The sequence below is a fragment of the Myxocyprinus asiaticus genome, chromosome 20 (assembly GCF_019703515.2).
Source record: "Myxocyprinus asiaticus isolate MX2 ecotype Aquarium Trade chromosome 20, UBuf_Myxa_2, whole genome shotgun sequence".
NCBI classification, from domain to species: domain Eukaryota; kingdom Metazoa; phylum Chordata; class Actinopteri; order Cypriniformes; family Catostomidae; genus Myxocyprinus; species Myxocyprinus asiaticus.
Window position 1 is genome coordinate 38,054,268 of NC_059363.1, and position 15,430 is coordinate 38,069,697.

At 39.7% G+C, this 15,430-nt stretch overlaps 1 protein-coding gene across 2 annotated transcripts in view; it reads right to left on the bottom strand.

Annotated features, from left to right (window-relative positions):
* The window catches only part of LOC127410941 (leucine-rich repeat and fibronectin type-III domain-containing protein 2-like), a 291,940-nt gene extending 278,761 nt beyond the window's left edge, over positions 1-13,179 (bottom strand). The window contains exons 1-2 of one of the 2 annotated variants that reach the window (XM_051646219.1): positions 12,688-13,179; positions 9,730-9,870 (exon numbers count right to left, since the gene is read on the bottom strand). The gene's annotated coding sequence lies outside the window, so the exon portion shown is untranslated. The remainder of the gene's footprint in view (positions 1-9,729; positions 9,871-12,687) is intronic. The other variant, XM_051646220.1, reaches the window with a different exon arrangement.
* Between the last annotated feature and the right edge of the window lie 2,251 nt (positions 13,180-15,430).

Genomic DNA, 15,430 nt, shown 5'->3' on the forward strand with positions numbered 1-15,430 from the left:
ATGCAATCCAAAGTGCATTTGAACAGCGGTGAAACACTTTCTTATGAAGTGTTACATTCATACGAGCAGACAGAGAAGTAAGTCTGAAGCAAGTTTGGAGCAGAAGAAATATAAATAAACCTTGTGTAAATTGTCAGTTTACGCTAAGCTAAAATGCTATTTCTAGCCATTTTACATACACGTTACCAGGCACGATCATATTTTTTTTATCAAGAAAATTCATGTTAGATATTTTTTATTTTTTTCTAGTAAGACCTTTGATATTAGGGCAAAAATAATATTCTTGATAATATTTTTTTTTTATTGTTTTCCTGTAAAAATATCTAAAAATCCTTAAAACAAGATAAATTTGATTTATCTTGTTTTCATTTTTTTCTCTCCATGCAATGAAAGTAAGAGAATGTATTTTCTCTGTACTGGCAGAGTTTTTATAGTCAAAACAATTGAAAAAATCTACCAGTGCTGAAGAAGTAATCCAAAGTATTTAGAATATGTTACTGACCTTGAGTAATCTAATGGAATACGTTACAAATTACATTTAGCATGTATTCTGTAATCTGTAGTGGAATACATTTCAAAAGTAACCCTCCCAACCCTGTGTATATATACAAATTGTATGCATGAAAACCATAGTACTTAAAAGAATACATTTTCAAGTATAGATAAGAAATTAAAAATTCTTGATAGAGGACACGCCCAATATAGTAAAATTCTGTCCAATTTACTATTTCAATAATCCCAAAATGAAACATTTTATTTAAGAGACAGAACACAAGTTTAAAGCTTTCATAATCAATCCTTTAAAACTAGAATGATTGTTTTTATTTAAAATCATCCCTGTGGACAGAAAAGCTCACTTTATTGAAGATTCACCCTTATATCCCTTATAAAGGGAATTTTGGCTCTATATGGCTAGAGTCAAGTTACTGGTTCTAGGCAGATTACCAGGAGATTTCTGATGCTGTGCATGGCAGTATTTCTCCCCTACTATGCCTGCCAGCAATGTATCATTGAACAGTGCACATAACCCAAATTGTTCTACAAAAATACATTCAGATCAGGTTGTTCTTAAGGGGCTCTGGGCCCACTCTGGAGACTTTAAGACAGCTGTTTTACTAGCGGCGTTCTGGATTCCTCTAAAGCTACACCCACCTGATCATACGGTTATAAAGAGTTAATCAGCACGCCCACTTACTCAACAGAGCTCATTTCAAACTTGGAGGATGATGACAGACCCTGCTCTGCGGAGAGCTGATTTGCTTTGCCAAGGCTCAGAATGCAGAATAGAGCATCTTATGCTCTCAGTGTTTTTCAGAGAGGACAACACCCAGAGGCTCTTGACATGAAAATGAATGTACATGCTTCTGTCTGTGTCCTTGAGCACAGAATCATCTTATTCCTCCCCAAATGTACCCACTACCCCCCACCCCCTTTCAGCCACCCCACTCCAATGACCCTTCACCATAGCCACACCAGCAGGACGTTAAGACAATAGCTGAAAACCCTGCTGAAAATAAACAAATAAATAAAAACATCTTAAACCAGTCTAATGCAGTGTGCTGGTCTTAGCTAAGCCACATGCTGGTTTCAACTAGCCAGACTTGTCTAGTTTAATGGATTTAAAGGGGTTTTGGGCACGGGAGACAAGATGACTGACCAGCTAAACTAGCTACTGCCAGCAAAACCCCTTAGGATGGTTTAAGATGGCCTTTTCTGCAGCAAATTTAAGAGATTTCTCTTTATGTCCCCTTGAGAGTGTTTTGCTCTGTTCCAAAACCTAGTACAGTAAGCTAACTACCTGGACAGCACTTTAAGGCATCATATGTACACTCTAAAAGCAAAGGTTATTCCAGATGGCAGCAACATTATGCTGCCTTCAAAGATACCACATTTTGAACAAAATCTAAGGCAGTTTAATTTGCATCTTTCATGGAAAAGCCCATTCCTGAATGCATTACAATGAGCTCAGCGGGAAAAAAAATATGGTGGTATATAAAATGCATTCTTGCATTCAAACAACTGGATGGAGTGCAATTATGAAGGCAGGGTTCACAAGATGTGTTTTTATTTATTTATTTATTAAGTTTCAAACAACGTTTAACTTGACACAGCGACCTAAAAACTATGTGTTAATGACACAACACAACCAAAGTGAGACGCTCCAAAAGCGTCCGTTGGATGCAGGTGTACTTTGACGCATCCTTAGGCAAATAAATCTCAGACAGATTTACTAATTCAGTTGCAAAGTGGATTGCTGTGAACTATAGGCCAATTATAGGCTTATTTAAAATTATATGGAAATTTACATATATTATCTTATAAAGCCACTTTTTATATTATCTTTTCAAGTCATCTGCCACAATAAATGCCATATTTAAATCCATTTCACCAACTGTCTTTCTAAATCAGCGCAGAACGTGGTAAAAAAATAAAAAAAATAAAAAAAAGTTCTGAAGATTCCATATGGGCCAGCTTATGAGGTTCCATTCCAATTAGAAGGCAGATTTCCATGAAGGCAGTGGACAGCAAGGCAGCTCACTAGATTTTGGAACAAAGCTTATGTGTCTGTGAGAGTGTGTTGTCGAATGTGAAGCTGTGTTTCCCTCTCAAAGTGACTCATCCCTAGAGTTTTTCCTTCTTTCCTGTATTTGTCCCCTTTCTTTAACCCAGGATGCCACCAGATAAGCCTTGGATCCTGTCTAAATTACAGCCTCACAGATCCACATCCCCAGCTGAGCCTGAATGTTATCGCCCCACCACTGTACATGTAGCTCTCCATTTTCAGTATGTGGAGTGAAACTGTTTTAACACTTTCCTAAGGGTCTGCAAGCATCCCTCCTCCTTACTCTAATCCATTTAAACAAGGGGTCTGAAAAAAGCCAGTGTCCAAGAGCTGATGTCTTAACTACGCATACTGCTGCCCTAATACACAGACCCAAAAAACATATTGAAATACATAATATGTGGCCAGAGCTAACTGCCCATGGCATGATGATAAACCAACATATGATATACTGGCCTCCTGTCTAAACATTCAGTATCTTTTTAAGTGTGATTTTCTTTTTATGTGCTGTAAAATCCTGGCAGTATTGCAGTACACTGGCTGCTCTAGACATAATCAACTCAAGCATGAGTTCACAAGGAGCCCACAGGGAATACTAACTGTGGAATAGGGCTTCCCATAGCTGCATGCAGAGCTTGTTGGCACAGAGCAGTTGGTGGCTATTGTCCTGTGTATTCTGTTGATTCATGTCTTTTATTTTGAAATGTTTAGTTCCTGTTTCCCTTGTCATGTGATTCCTGTTTTCCCTCCATGTTCATGTGTCATGTTTTCATTGGTTTATTGTTTAATTATCTTGTTATCAGTTCTGTTTGTTCATTGGTTTATGTTCCCCCATGTCCATGTATTTAAGCCTCATGTTTTCCATTGTGTAGTTGTCAAGTATTGAATGTGAATGTTGTTTTGTAGTCATAGTCAAGTCTAGTTTATGTTTTTGTTAGATCACGTTTATGGTTATGGTTAGGGTTTTTGGATTTCACTTATATAATAAACTGCACTTGGGTTCTTCATCTTCACATCATCATCGTTTTCATCTGCCTGTCATTGCCAGCTTCGTTACAGAATACTTGACCCACCATGAACCCAGCAGTTTTACTTCTGCGCCTACATCAGGGGAATCGTCCCCTGGAAGACTATGTTGAGGACTTCTGCGGTCTAGCCAGCCAGGTAGACTTTAATGAGGTTGCCCTCAAAGACTGTTTTAGATTTGGACTAAATGAGTCCATTTCTTTTTTGATGCCTGGTGGTCGCAGTTCCCTCAGCCTGGCTCAATATATCGACCTCTGCCTACGGTTCATTGGTTCCCTGTTCACTGTAGGGGAGGCCGCCGCCGAGCCAGAGTTCCACGACATGGCCGCCGCCGAGCCAGAGTTCCACGACATGGCCGCCGCCGAGCCAGAGTTCCACGACATGGCCGCCGCCGAGCCAGAGTTCCACGACATGGCCGCCGCCGAGCCAGAGTTCCACGTCACCGCAACGCCTCAGCCTGCTCCATGCCATGTCACAGCCACACCTGAGCAGTGCGACCTAGAGATGGTTCCCACCCTTATACCCACCCTTAGTTCTCCTGAGCAGGCAAGGGGAACTTTCGGCCCTCCGATCCCGCCTGGACCCTCTGAGCCCTGGACTTCGCCTTGGCCTGTCGGTCCCTCGACATTGCCTCAGCTCGGCGTTCCCTCGGCTCCACTACGGTCCTTCAGCCTGTCGGCTGTGCCGGGGTCCCTCCGGCTCCTCCTTGGTCTGTCAGTCACCTGGCTCCGCTTTGGCTCTCTGATCCTCTGGCTGCGCCTCGTCCCTCCGATCTGTCAGCTTCACCGGGGACCTCCTTCCCTACGGCTCCACCTTGGTCCTCAATCCCACCGGCTCCACCTCAGTCTTCCGATCCCTCAGCTCCGCCTTGCTCCTCCGAGCCTCCAGCACCGCCTTGGTCCTCCCTGCCATCGGCTCCACCCTGGCCCTTCGAGTCTTTGGCTACTCTCCGGGCACCATGTTCCATGGCTCCGCCCCTCGAGCCTCTCACGGCTCCACCTTCCATGGCTCCGCCCCTCGAGCCTCTCACGGCTCCACCTTCCATGGCTCCACCCCTCGAGCCTCTCATGGCTTCACCCCCCACGGACTTTTCCCTGGTCCCATGCCCCTCGCCCTTTCTCGCCACGTCATGCCCCACACCTCAAGACACCCCCCCCCCCGCTCCCTACAGAACTTTGAATTTATGTCATGTTTTACGTGTTTTGTTTATGTGTTGGGGTGTCGCGAGCCACCCCTTAGTGGGGGGGATATATCATGTGTATTCTGTTGATTCATGTCTTTTATTTTGAAATGTTTAGTTCCTGTTTCCCTTGTCATGTGATTCCTGTTTTCCCTCCATGTTCATGTGTCATGTTTTCATTGGTTTATTGTTTAATTATCTTGTTATCAGTTCTGTTTGTTCATTGGTTTGTTCCCCCATGTCCATGTATTTAAGCCTCATGTTTTCCATTGAATAGTTGTCAAGTATTGAATGTGAATGTTGTTTTGTAGTCATAGTCAAGTCTAGATTATGTTTTTGTTAGATCATGTTTATGGTTAGGGTTTTTGGATTTCACTTATATAATAAACTGCACTTGGGTTCTTCATCTTTGTCATTGTCAGCAGCCAACAATGTTACAGCTATTTGGACTGTAAGAATAAAAAACCCTGAGTAATATTACCTGATTTAAGACAAATAGTTTTTTAGATTTGTGTGCAGTATTTAATGCTACATACAAAATAATGCACTACACTGAACAAAGACCCATATTTTTTTTTACAATAAGGTGTCACATTGCACAGTATTTATACTGTAAGTATAGTATACTATGTATAATGTAAGAAGTTTTTGTAAGAACGAAACAAGGTTGTAAGAAATTGTACAAGAAGGCTTGTACAAAACGATTTATTGTAAATTTAATCCCTAATGCCAAACATAACCTAACCATAGTGTAATACCGTAGCCAGACCCAAAACCTAAACATGATTTTTGGAGGAAATTCACTGTTGTGTACCAAGAATAAGGATGAGAATCCTAAAGAATTTAACAATTCTAATTTCCGATTCCTCTTAACGATGCCGGTTCCTTAACAGTTCCTGTTAATGGAACCAAAAGTCATGAAGATTATACGGTTCCGGTATTTTTTTATAAAAATGGAACTGGTTCTGAACTAGAACTGTTCTCGGTACCCAACCCTAACCATGAAAGAAAGGAAAACATGGTGGTTTGGATCGAGGCAAGGTATTGTCTATAAATTGCATAATAAGTAACAAAATTTGTTCATAGGCATTTCCTTTATTTTAAAAAAGTGCTGGATAGGAGGTTAACAAAAATTTACTGTGTATATTGTATCGATTTGAAATTGTGTTTGTTGACTGGTTTGTTGTGTGAATGAAACATGTACGATATTGAACGATTTTGCCATGGTGTACGAATATACAAATTGCTGAACTTTCTTCTAGAATGTCTTCTCTTTCACACGTCAACATGTAGCACCGGGGAGCTAGACTGTAGTTTAACTACTTTAAATTATGAGTAGCTTGTAGCATTGAACACCTAGACAGGTCTGGGTTGCTTTTCAGCGGTTCCCGACACACACAACCACATCGACATGTGTCTCTCTCTCTCCCCGTCTGCTGCTATCTCCTCTCCTAAAATACTCCCGCCGCCCCTCACTGGAATGCGAGACCGGTGTGGTACACAGGTGGAGCTCATTCACCACTTATATTCCCAGCCTAGCGCTGCCCAGACGCTGCTCGGCCCCGCCATGCTCGCCACAATGTGCCTAGAGCCCTTTTAATGGTGGCGGATTAAAGAAATTTAGGTTACAAAACCTGACTCTATTGCATTCCTAAACATGAGCACAAAGGCTTCATCTCTTTGGGCACCTCTGATCATGGGTGGGAATAATGATGTTCTTATATTTCACGGTGAGATGAGAACTGCTCCCCAGAGTCCCAGCAGGGGTCTCTAATTCAGTTTGTGGCTGCAGGACATGGCCCAGATCTTTTCGATTCACTGTCCCTGAGGTGCCATTGCTCCAGTTACTTCCTGTCATTGTCAGAAATCAGGTCTCACAAGTCATTTCTTCAACACTGCCTTTATCAGTAAATCACCAAGTCATACCCAAGAACAGCCAATAAAGGAAAAGTTGCCTTGAAAGGGATGTGATCACAATCTTTTTAATGGACAGAGACAACCACAGGTTATGCTGAGGACTACCATTACCACACTACATCCAATATAGCACCACAACCTAGATCATATAATTTAGTTGTGATTCTCAACTGGTTTTGCTTCAGGACCCAGATTTTAAATTGGACATCAAGTGGCGACCCAACATATTGTATTGGAAGTAAAGAAAATGCTCTTAAAATCAAAACTTAAATGTATTAATATTACCATGAACTGCACAGGCCAAACAATATGCATTTGCAAATTCTTCACAACTTCTAAATGTATCTTGAATTTGGATGATTTTATGCTTTCAGCAGCTAATAATTTATCATCACAAAACACATTTTGAACAGCACAAACCATGTTTATCCTAGTTGCAAGTGTACTGGTATTTAGTTTAGTCTGTCGTATTTTGTTTTCGCTTGAACAATTTTGTTCATAGTTTTTGAAGATGAGGGAATGTCATGCACCCTTCCATGTTTGCATCTACCTAATTTGGCTAGCGCTTACCAAGTGACAGATGGATTTCTGAGTTTTGATGTCTACAACAAAAAAAAATATGATAGCTTTTTCTTCTTTATCTATGCATGTTTATTTGGTTAGTTACATTTTATTATCTGTGTAAAGAGATAATTTTCCATCCGTTCCGGAGTGGAACTTCAATAGATTGCCCTTTGAAGGTCTCTGCGTTGTTCTCTCTTTTCTGAGCGCTGAAGTAAAGCAATTATTGTTAATTTACACTTTACAAATTGATTCTGTTACTAATTTTATCTGACTCCAATTTTATATTAATCTGACTCCAATTTTAAGTTGACCTCTAATTTATATTTAAGCTCTAATTAATTTCTGATCATTCTTTTAATTTGATATTTTTAAATTATTGATTACTCTGAATCATCTTAATTTTCATTTGTCCTTTCGATCAATACTTGAATGTCGCTTAGAGTCTCTCGCCAGCCGTTATTTCAATTACGAGGATCTCACGTCACAAGCGAGCCAGTTCAGTTCATAGTCAGAGGTTGTAGGGTAATCTAAATATCACCTGATTTGGCTTCTCTTATAATCAGATGATACCATCGCTTAGACACATACACACAACTTGCTATGACGGACGATAAGCAGTGACTGAAGTCTTACATGGATTCTCCTATCATTAAGCTTCAGTAATGGTCTTATCCTGGTCTCATACTTGCAGTAACAAACAGTATCTTAACACAATCTACCAGTCACAAATGATCTCAGAGAAATTCAGAATAAATCAAATAATAACAATTTATTTGCCAGGTAGGATATAAAACATAAGTTACAAAATCAATCAATGCCAAATTCACACATGATCAGAATAAACAAACATTTCTAAAAATAAAAGACAAGTCAAAGTAGCATACCTGGCAATAGAAAATGACATGCAGCGATAAGAGTGGGAGATCTGGCTTACAGATTCCCCGACAAATATAAACTACATGCAGCGGTACAGCATGGGAGATCTGCTTACAGATTCCAAGAGCTCGAAGTACCAAACGATTCTATTGTTATTTCAGATGTGTATGTTTGATGTTATTTAGGATTTGGTTTACAATTTAGGGAGTTGTAAGTGGACCTTTGAAACTTGATAGTGTAGGTCGTTTGATGTTTACAAAGAACGCACCTAATCTGCATACAGCATTTGGTCTCAGTGAGAAATCTGGGAGGGGTCGTGCCCCTGATAGAATACAGTATTTTACGAAGTTCTTAAATCTTACTTGTGATTTGACTTCGCTGAAAGGGAATGAGACTGCTTTACCAGTTGCACTGAGACCTCTGAATGATACCAAACATGTATGATCAGAAAACCTTTTACATTACAAAACAGGATAAGTCATAACTTAGTTTTTGGTGTCCTTAAAGTGACCTGAGGTGAGAGAGAGGGCAGATGTGAGATTTGAGTTTTATGGTCCTTAAAAAGTAGCGAGTGTTGTCTTGGGTGGTGATGCTCATCTGTGTGAGAGTTTTATGACGTTCGTTCTCACAGAGCCTTTTGGGTGTAGACATTCCGGTGCCAGCCTTACATCTGTATTTAGCTTTTTATGTTCCCTGCTGTCTGTGATGTATCGCAACAGACCAGCAACTCAATTTTGGGCTGTTACCCATCAGTTGAGAATCACTGCTTTTTTGCTGAAGACACTCAATTATGTTGCATAGGGAACAGGCCAATAGGCTTTGCTTCCTTAACTCCAGATATGTTTGCCCTTCACTTTCATTTATTAGACCAAAGCTATTATAACTCTCACAGTCAGTCTGCACCACTTTAAAAAAACATGCAGCATGAGAATTGTGATCATTTACAATAAGTTTTAGTTGGGCTTGGCAATAATGGGCTAGAGTTTTGCTTCCATTTATTATGGAAGGAAAGATGTGCAAGCGGATGTTGTGTTCTGTGCAATCAAGGGAAGTCTGGGAGGGTTTTCAAACACCAATCAATAAGTCCATTAAGTAATTTATTTGCTGATCTTGTAGTACATGTTTGCTAAACACCCATATCACCATCCAAATATGGCTTCATTTTTTTCTGTATTACCTTTTTTACCCAATAATGCTTCTGTGGACATGCTTATATCTAGACTTACATGCACACCACCCACACACTGCCTTCTGTCACAGTGGATATAAAGAAGATGATTATATCTTACTCACTATATGACCTTATGCACTGGGAGAACAGAGAAAATTTTATCAGCTCTGGTGGTCATGATCTCTTACCACCTAAGGCACACTTGGTCATGACACATTAGTTTAATAATAAGACAGCAAATGAAGACATATACTTAGAGAAACTGACAAAGCAATTTCAGATTGGCCCTTAAACACCTCAATTTTGATTATTACTATTCATACTAATTTGCAGAGACAGACAAACTTTCTTTAAAAAAAAAAGAATCTAAGAATTAAAAACTCTGATAGGGGGCTTGGGTAGCTCAGCAAGTAAAGACGCTGACTATCACACCTGGAGTCGCAAGTTCAAATCCAGGGCATGCTGAGTGACTCCAGTCAGGCTTTGTAAGCAACCAGTTGGCCCGGTTGCTAGGGTGGGGAGAGTCACATTGGGTCAGCCTCCTCGTGGTCGCTATAATGTGGTTCTCACTCTCTGTGGGGAGAACGAGAATAGTGTGAGCCTCCATACGTGCTAGGTCTCCACGGTAATGCAGTAAACAAGCCACATGATATGATGTGTGGATTGACTGTCTCAGATGCGGAGCCAACTGAGATTCGTCCTCCACCACCCAGATTAAGGCGGGTCACTACACCACCACAAGGATTTAGAGCGCATTGGGAATTGGGCATGCCAAATTAGGGAGAAAAGGTGAGAAAATAATTTTTTATTTTATACTCATCCCATTAAACACTGCAAATAATGTAATGAAATCAGTAATGACAATACAATATAAATGGGAGTCAATAGACAGTTTGGGACCCTGAAAGGGTTTTTAGGTTCAAAGAGTCCCTGGACTAGGGTTACCTTCAATTTAGACTTGAATTTCTAGGCAATTGATCTTTGAAAATCACTGGAAACACTTATAAATACAAGCCTTTGGATAGCCTACACAACAACAACAAACAAACAAACAAACAACAAACAGAAGTCCTGCAAAGATGTCTTCAAACATTGCCGAAAAGCTCACTCCAGACCGATGCATTCATATGGAGAGTACAGGGTGCTTCAAAAGTCTCTGTAAATTGGGTCCAGTGGGTGAGAGGCTTTAACTGTAAGTTCATTAAGGAAATTTCCCTAATCCCCAAAGGGCTAAGGCAGAGTAAGTATTTTACTGCCAAACGTAGAGATTAGGCATGCAGCACTCCTGGCCATGTCGTTCCTATGACTGAGTGGATGTCAGTTTGGATGCCTAGAGGACTGTGTAGAATTTTTATAGTAGACTTTTGTTAAATCTTAGTCTGGAGGGCTCTTTCAAAGCTTGCATAATAACTACTGTTTGAGAACAGATAGTTTGAGAAGTTCACCCAGTTTTAGTGTAGATTATGTCTGTTCCATAGGTTTAGTACACCAAATGGGATATGGTCTTACATTTTCAATTAGACATAGTAACCTCAATGCTAAGTCTTCACAGTACACATGCAGTATGTCCTCAAAAAATGACTGTGAAATGGAAGCCAGTATTAAGTACTCAGCATTTGCATCCTTCTCTATAACATAAACTCTAAACAATATGATTGCATTTATTACATATAGGGAAGACAAAAGATGCTGTGCAGTTCAGAGTACACTGACAGAGCATACAAATGATGGTAGTATCATGGGAAATTTATGTCAACAATCTTACACTGACAACAGCTGTGGAGAGACAAGTACATGAGCCCTTCTATGCTCAGACAGCCCATGAAAAGATGGCAAACCATCTGTCCAGACCACCGGAATGGTACAAGAGCCTTTTAGGTGGTTAAGACTAAGCAAAGCAGGTTGATGTCAGGTTAATCATAGGCCAATTGGTGGTAATTGTTTGAGAGGTGAGGTGGCTTTAAAAATTGACCACCGGTCTCCACTATAATTACTTTTCTTACTCTGTGGTTTGATTTGAAACTATAATCTAATCTAAAACATTTATGCCATATGTGCACAAACTATTTAGATGAGGGCTATGGTTGAACAGTTTTAAACACTTGCTAAGAAATGTGTTTAAATCTTATATTATAGATTGCCATTTTGGCTTAATTTGCATAGATAATTAATTAAGCACATTTTCAGGCTTTGTTCTCAGTTATATTAGGAAAGGTTGGGAGCAGGTAAACAAAGGGAGGGAGCTGCCAATGCACATAAGACCTAATCAAACTGGCTTTGTGCTGAAGCTTGTGCATCTAATTCCTCACACATTTACACATTCCATGTTCTGGCCATGAGGAGAAGGCTGCTGTCATCTTTGTGCCTAACAATTATCATTGACATCTGCCAGAGAGGCTAATTATGGTCTCAAAAAAAAACAAAAAAAAAAAAACAAAAAAGAATTCTTATTCAAGTGCGATCTGTTGCAACACAAAACCACAACAAAAGTCCAATGCGCGACTCGGGTGCTGTCCATGGCACTGAAAATCATATAACTCCTGTCCAGTCTCACCATTCCATTGCACACTGGTGTGATGTGTTGTGCAAATACTATAATTATCTATGATATGTTATATACTATAAATATTTTATGATACTTATTGGCCACCCTGTGCAAAATAATCATATGTTTGTTTCTTACGTGGTTATAATGTCATTATAGGGGCGCTAGATAAAGACGATAGGAAAAGTATGCAGCTATGATTAGAAACTCATCTACCACTCCCATGAACACAGGTGAGTGCAAACGATATAATGCAAGTATAAGCGGAGTTTCCATTGCTTTTTATGTATATAACATATATTTGTGAATTATACATTGCCTGCAAGTGTCATGTAAATAACACAAGGGAAAAACAAGATTTTTATATAACCTTTCAAAATGAAAGCAGATTTCACCTCCCCAAAAACATTAGCACAAATAGAGGCAAACTATCCAAATAAACCTTTGAGAATTCAGTTGGTCAAAAGAACACTCCTTGGAATAATTAGCTTGAATCCACTGAAGTCATGGCATTGTGCGTAATTTCGGTTTGGGTGGGGGGCAATATTGAACACCTTAAATGTTGTCAACTGACGCTTATCAAGGATCAGCAATGGACACATTGTAGAACGCTTAACTTTCCATATTAAAAACATCTCACATATTTACATTTGCATGAATTATATTCAAAGGATAAACCGGGCATGTCAAAGGCACAGGTTCTGTACAACTGTAATTGAACGAATGCGTTGACTGCTATACAAAACAACATTGTGCTTTGATGGAAATGCTGCGTCGATGTCTTAGTAATAATGCTGCATTAATTTGCAATTGTTTCAGATTGGGTGCTCAAGCCTTTCACCTACCTTATTCATTGGAAACGTATCCATTCGCTTTGATTCCACTTTATTCTGAATGATGTTCCTAATCGACCGTTTCAAGAACGCATCTTCTAGAAGCAGAAAAACGGAGCAAGGTGCATTATTTTGCACAACGACTAGCGCTGAAACAGGAGTCCTAACACACCATGCTTGTGTAGTTTCCACCAAGTTGAGCCAAAAACGACCACACACACTTCTAGATTAGGCAACACATATCCTAGGTTTGTTTAAAATTGTTATTCCTCTCCGAACGCCACCCATTTATTCCGGTGTTTCATTTGCTGTCTGTTTCTCCATTGTTTTGCTGTGAATCCATTAAAGCAATTGGAATTCCGGTTGCAAACTAAGTAGATATTCAAAAATACCTGAAGAAAAGTGGACAGATCGAGGCTAGGTTAATAAAGAATATGTTGAAAGGAGCCCAGAGCATTGGAAGCATGCACTGATCATGTGCATACTATGATCTTGCTCTCTGGAGCAAACCTGTGTAAATCTGTAGATGGCACAAACGAGTCAGAACGAACATGGTGCGTTGCAGGGACAACTCAGAGAAGCTTTTCAGGATCACAGTAATGCACAGACGGATCTGTGTTCTCCGTCTATTATAGCGCATGCCGGGGCGTCCGGGTTTACGCATTATCTGTGTTCACTGAACCTTCATCATTAGTCTTTCTTTGTGGGACTGGACGGATCGGTGTTGACTGCGCTCAGCCGCAGAATGTCCGACTGCGACGGATCAGTTTGTACTGCGTTTATTCGGATTATCTGTGCCCTTACTTACCCTAGATGATGTCTTTTCGTTTGAGCAGATTTCTTTTGAAGTTACAACTTACAAAATACTGCGCCTGCCATGTCTTAAAACACAGAAAAACACAGAATGAAATGTTAATAGCGAATTCATATAGCTGCCATCAAATGAAACTTCTGATTATAACGTTAGCAGTCAGAATCAGAATTGTCATAATCCTTGATGGTTAATTATGGATCACCTTAATCCTTTAACTAGGCCTATTTTAAAATGGTCAGTATGTTCAATAAAAAAATATCATGCATAGCGAGCCAAAACACTTGAACAATCCACTGAAAAGACTAATTATTGTCTTTTCGTAAGTCTATCCCTCACAGCATCATTGTCATTCTCATCAAAAATTAAAGATGGCGCTTTATATCTAGAGCGCAACAGTGCCCGTCCATTTTTCTGGGTTCTGGAAATACACACACACACACACACACACACACACACACACACACACACACACACACACATATATATATATATATATATATATATATATATATATATATATATATAAAACCTGTAATAGATTTTAAAAAAAAGTTAGTTAATCTAACTCTAAGCTAAAACTGTGCTTACTGTGGTTAGTTCTGCTGTATGGACACTGCAATTTAATATACAACATACAAACAATTACTGTTTTAATTTTACTGTACAGCTAATATACTGTATTTTAAAATACATAATAAAAACAACTACCGTAATTAATTTTACAGTACAGCACATACTGTAAATCATTATACAGTAAACTGTAGATAGTTTTACAGTAATTTTACTATAGTATAGGATACAGCAGCTTGCTGGCTATTTGTTGGCAGTAAGTTACTGTTGATTTTACGTAAATGTCTTTACAGTGTTGAAGCAAAAAAGTATTAAAAAAAATCGGACAAAAAGACAAAGGTACAAGACTGTGTACTTACCGTCTTTTATGAGGGCATGAACTATAATCCCATGAAGCACTGCAAATGACGTATTAAATTAAAAGAAGATGAAAAACGTATCTATTGATTTAAAGTTGTTAATTATAAGTATAGAAACAATTTATTTTTATTTTATTGCAAAATATTTATATATTTGCAAATATATATGTAGTTTGAGAGTGTAGGCAGACTCGATTGCATCATTCACAGTACAACTTGCAAGAGAGAGAGAGCTGTGGAGCTTGTTTTGTGCGCCTTGTTGACCACGATCCTCTTGACTGGTGGAGCGTTTCTTCTCAGATCATAGGTGGTGTAGTTCTTCACAATACTTTTCCACTATTAAACACGATTTCTACTTTTATCCACAGCCATATCACCCTGTAGCTCAAGACCGGTTGCCCACTGAAGCTAAGCAGGGTTGAGCCTGGCCAGTTCAAGGTTGCTGCTGGAAGAGGTGTTAGGAAGGCCAGCAGGGGGTACTCACCCTGCAGTCTGTGTGGGTCCTAATGCCCCAGTATAGTGACAGGGACACTATACTGTAAAAAGGCACCGTCCTTCGGATGAGACGTTAAACTGAGGTCCTGACTCTCTGTGGTCTTTAAAAATCCCAGGGCACTTCTAGTAAAAGAGTAGGGGTGTAACCCCAGCGTCCTGGCCAAATTCCCCCCATTGTTCCTTCTCAATCATGGCCTCCTAATAATCCCCATCCATAAATTGGCTCTGTAACTCTACTCTCTCCGTACCGGTGCACTATGTCTGCCGTCACATCATCTAGGTGGATGCTGCACACTGGTGGTGGTTGAGGAGAGTCCCCTGTTCACTGTGTAAAGCGCTTTGAGTGTAGTGTCCGAAAAAGCACTATATAAATGCAACATTCATTCATTCATTCATTCATTCATTTCATAAGTAGCTTCTTTTTTTGCCAGGAAGATTGTGAGATGGTGTATTCTGTTTCCATGGAGCTGCATCATGCATTTGTTAAGTTCTGCCTGACTGACATTATTGCAGCTTG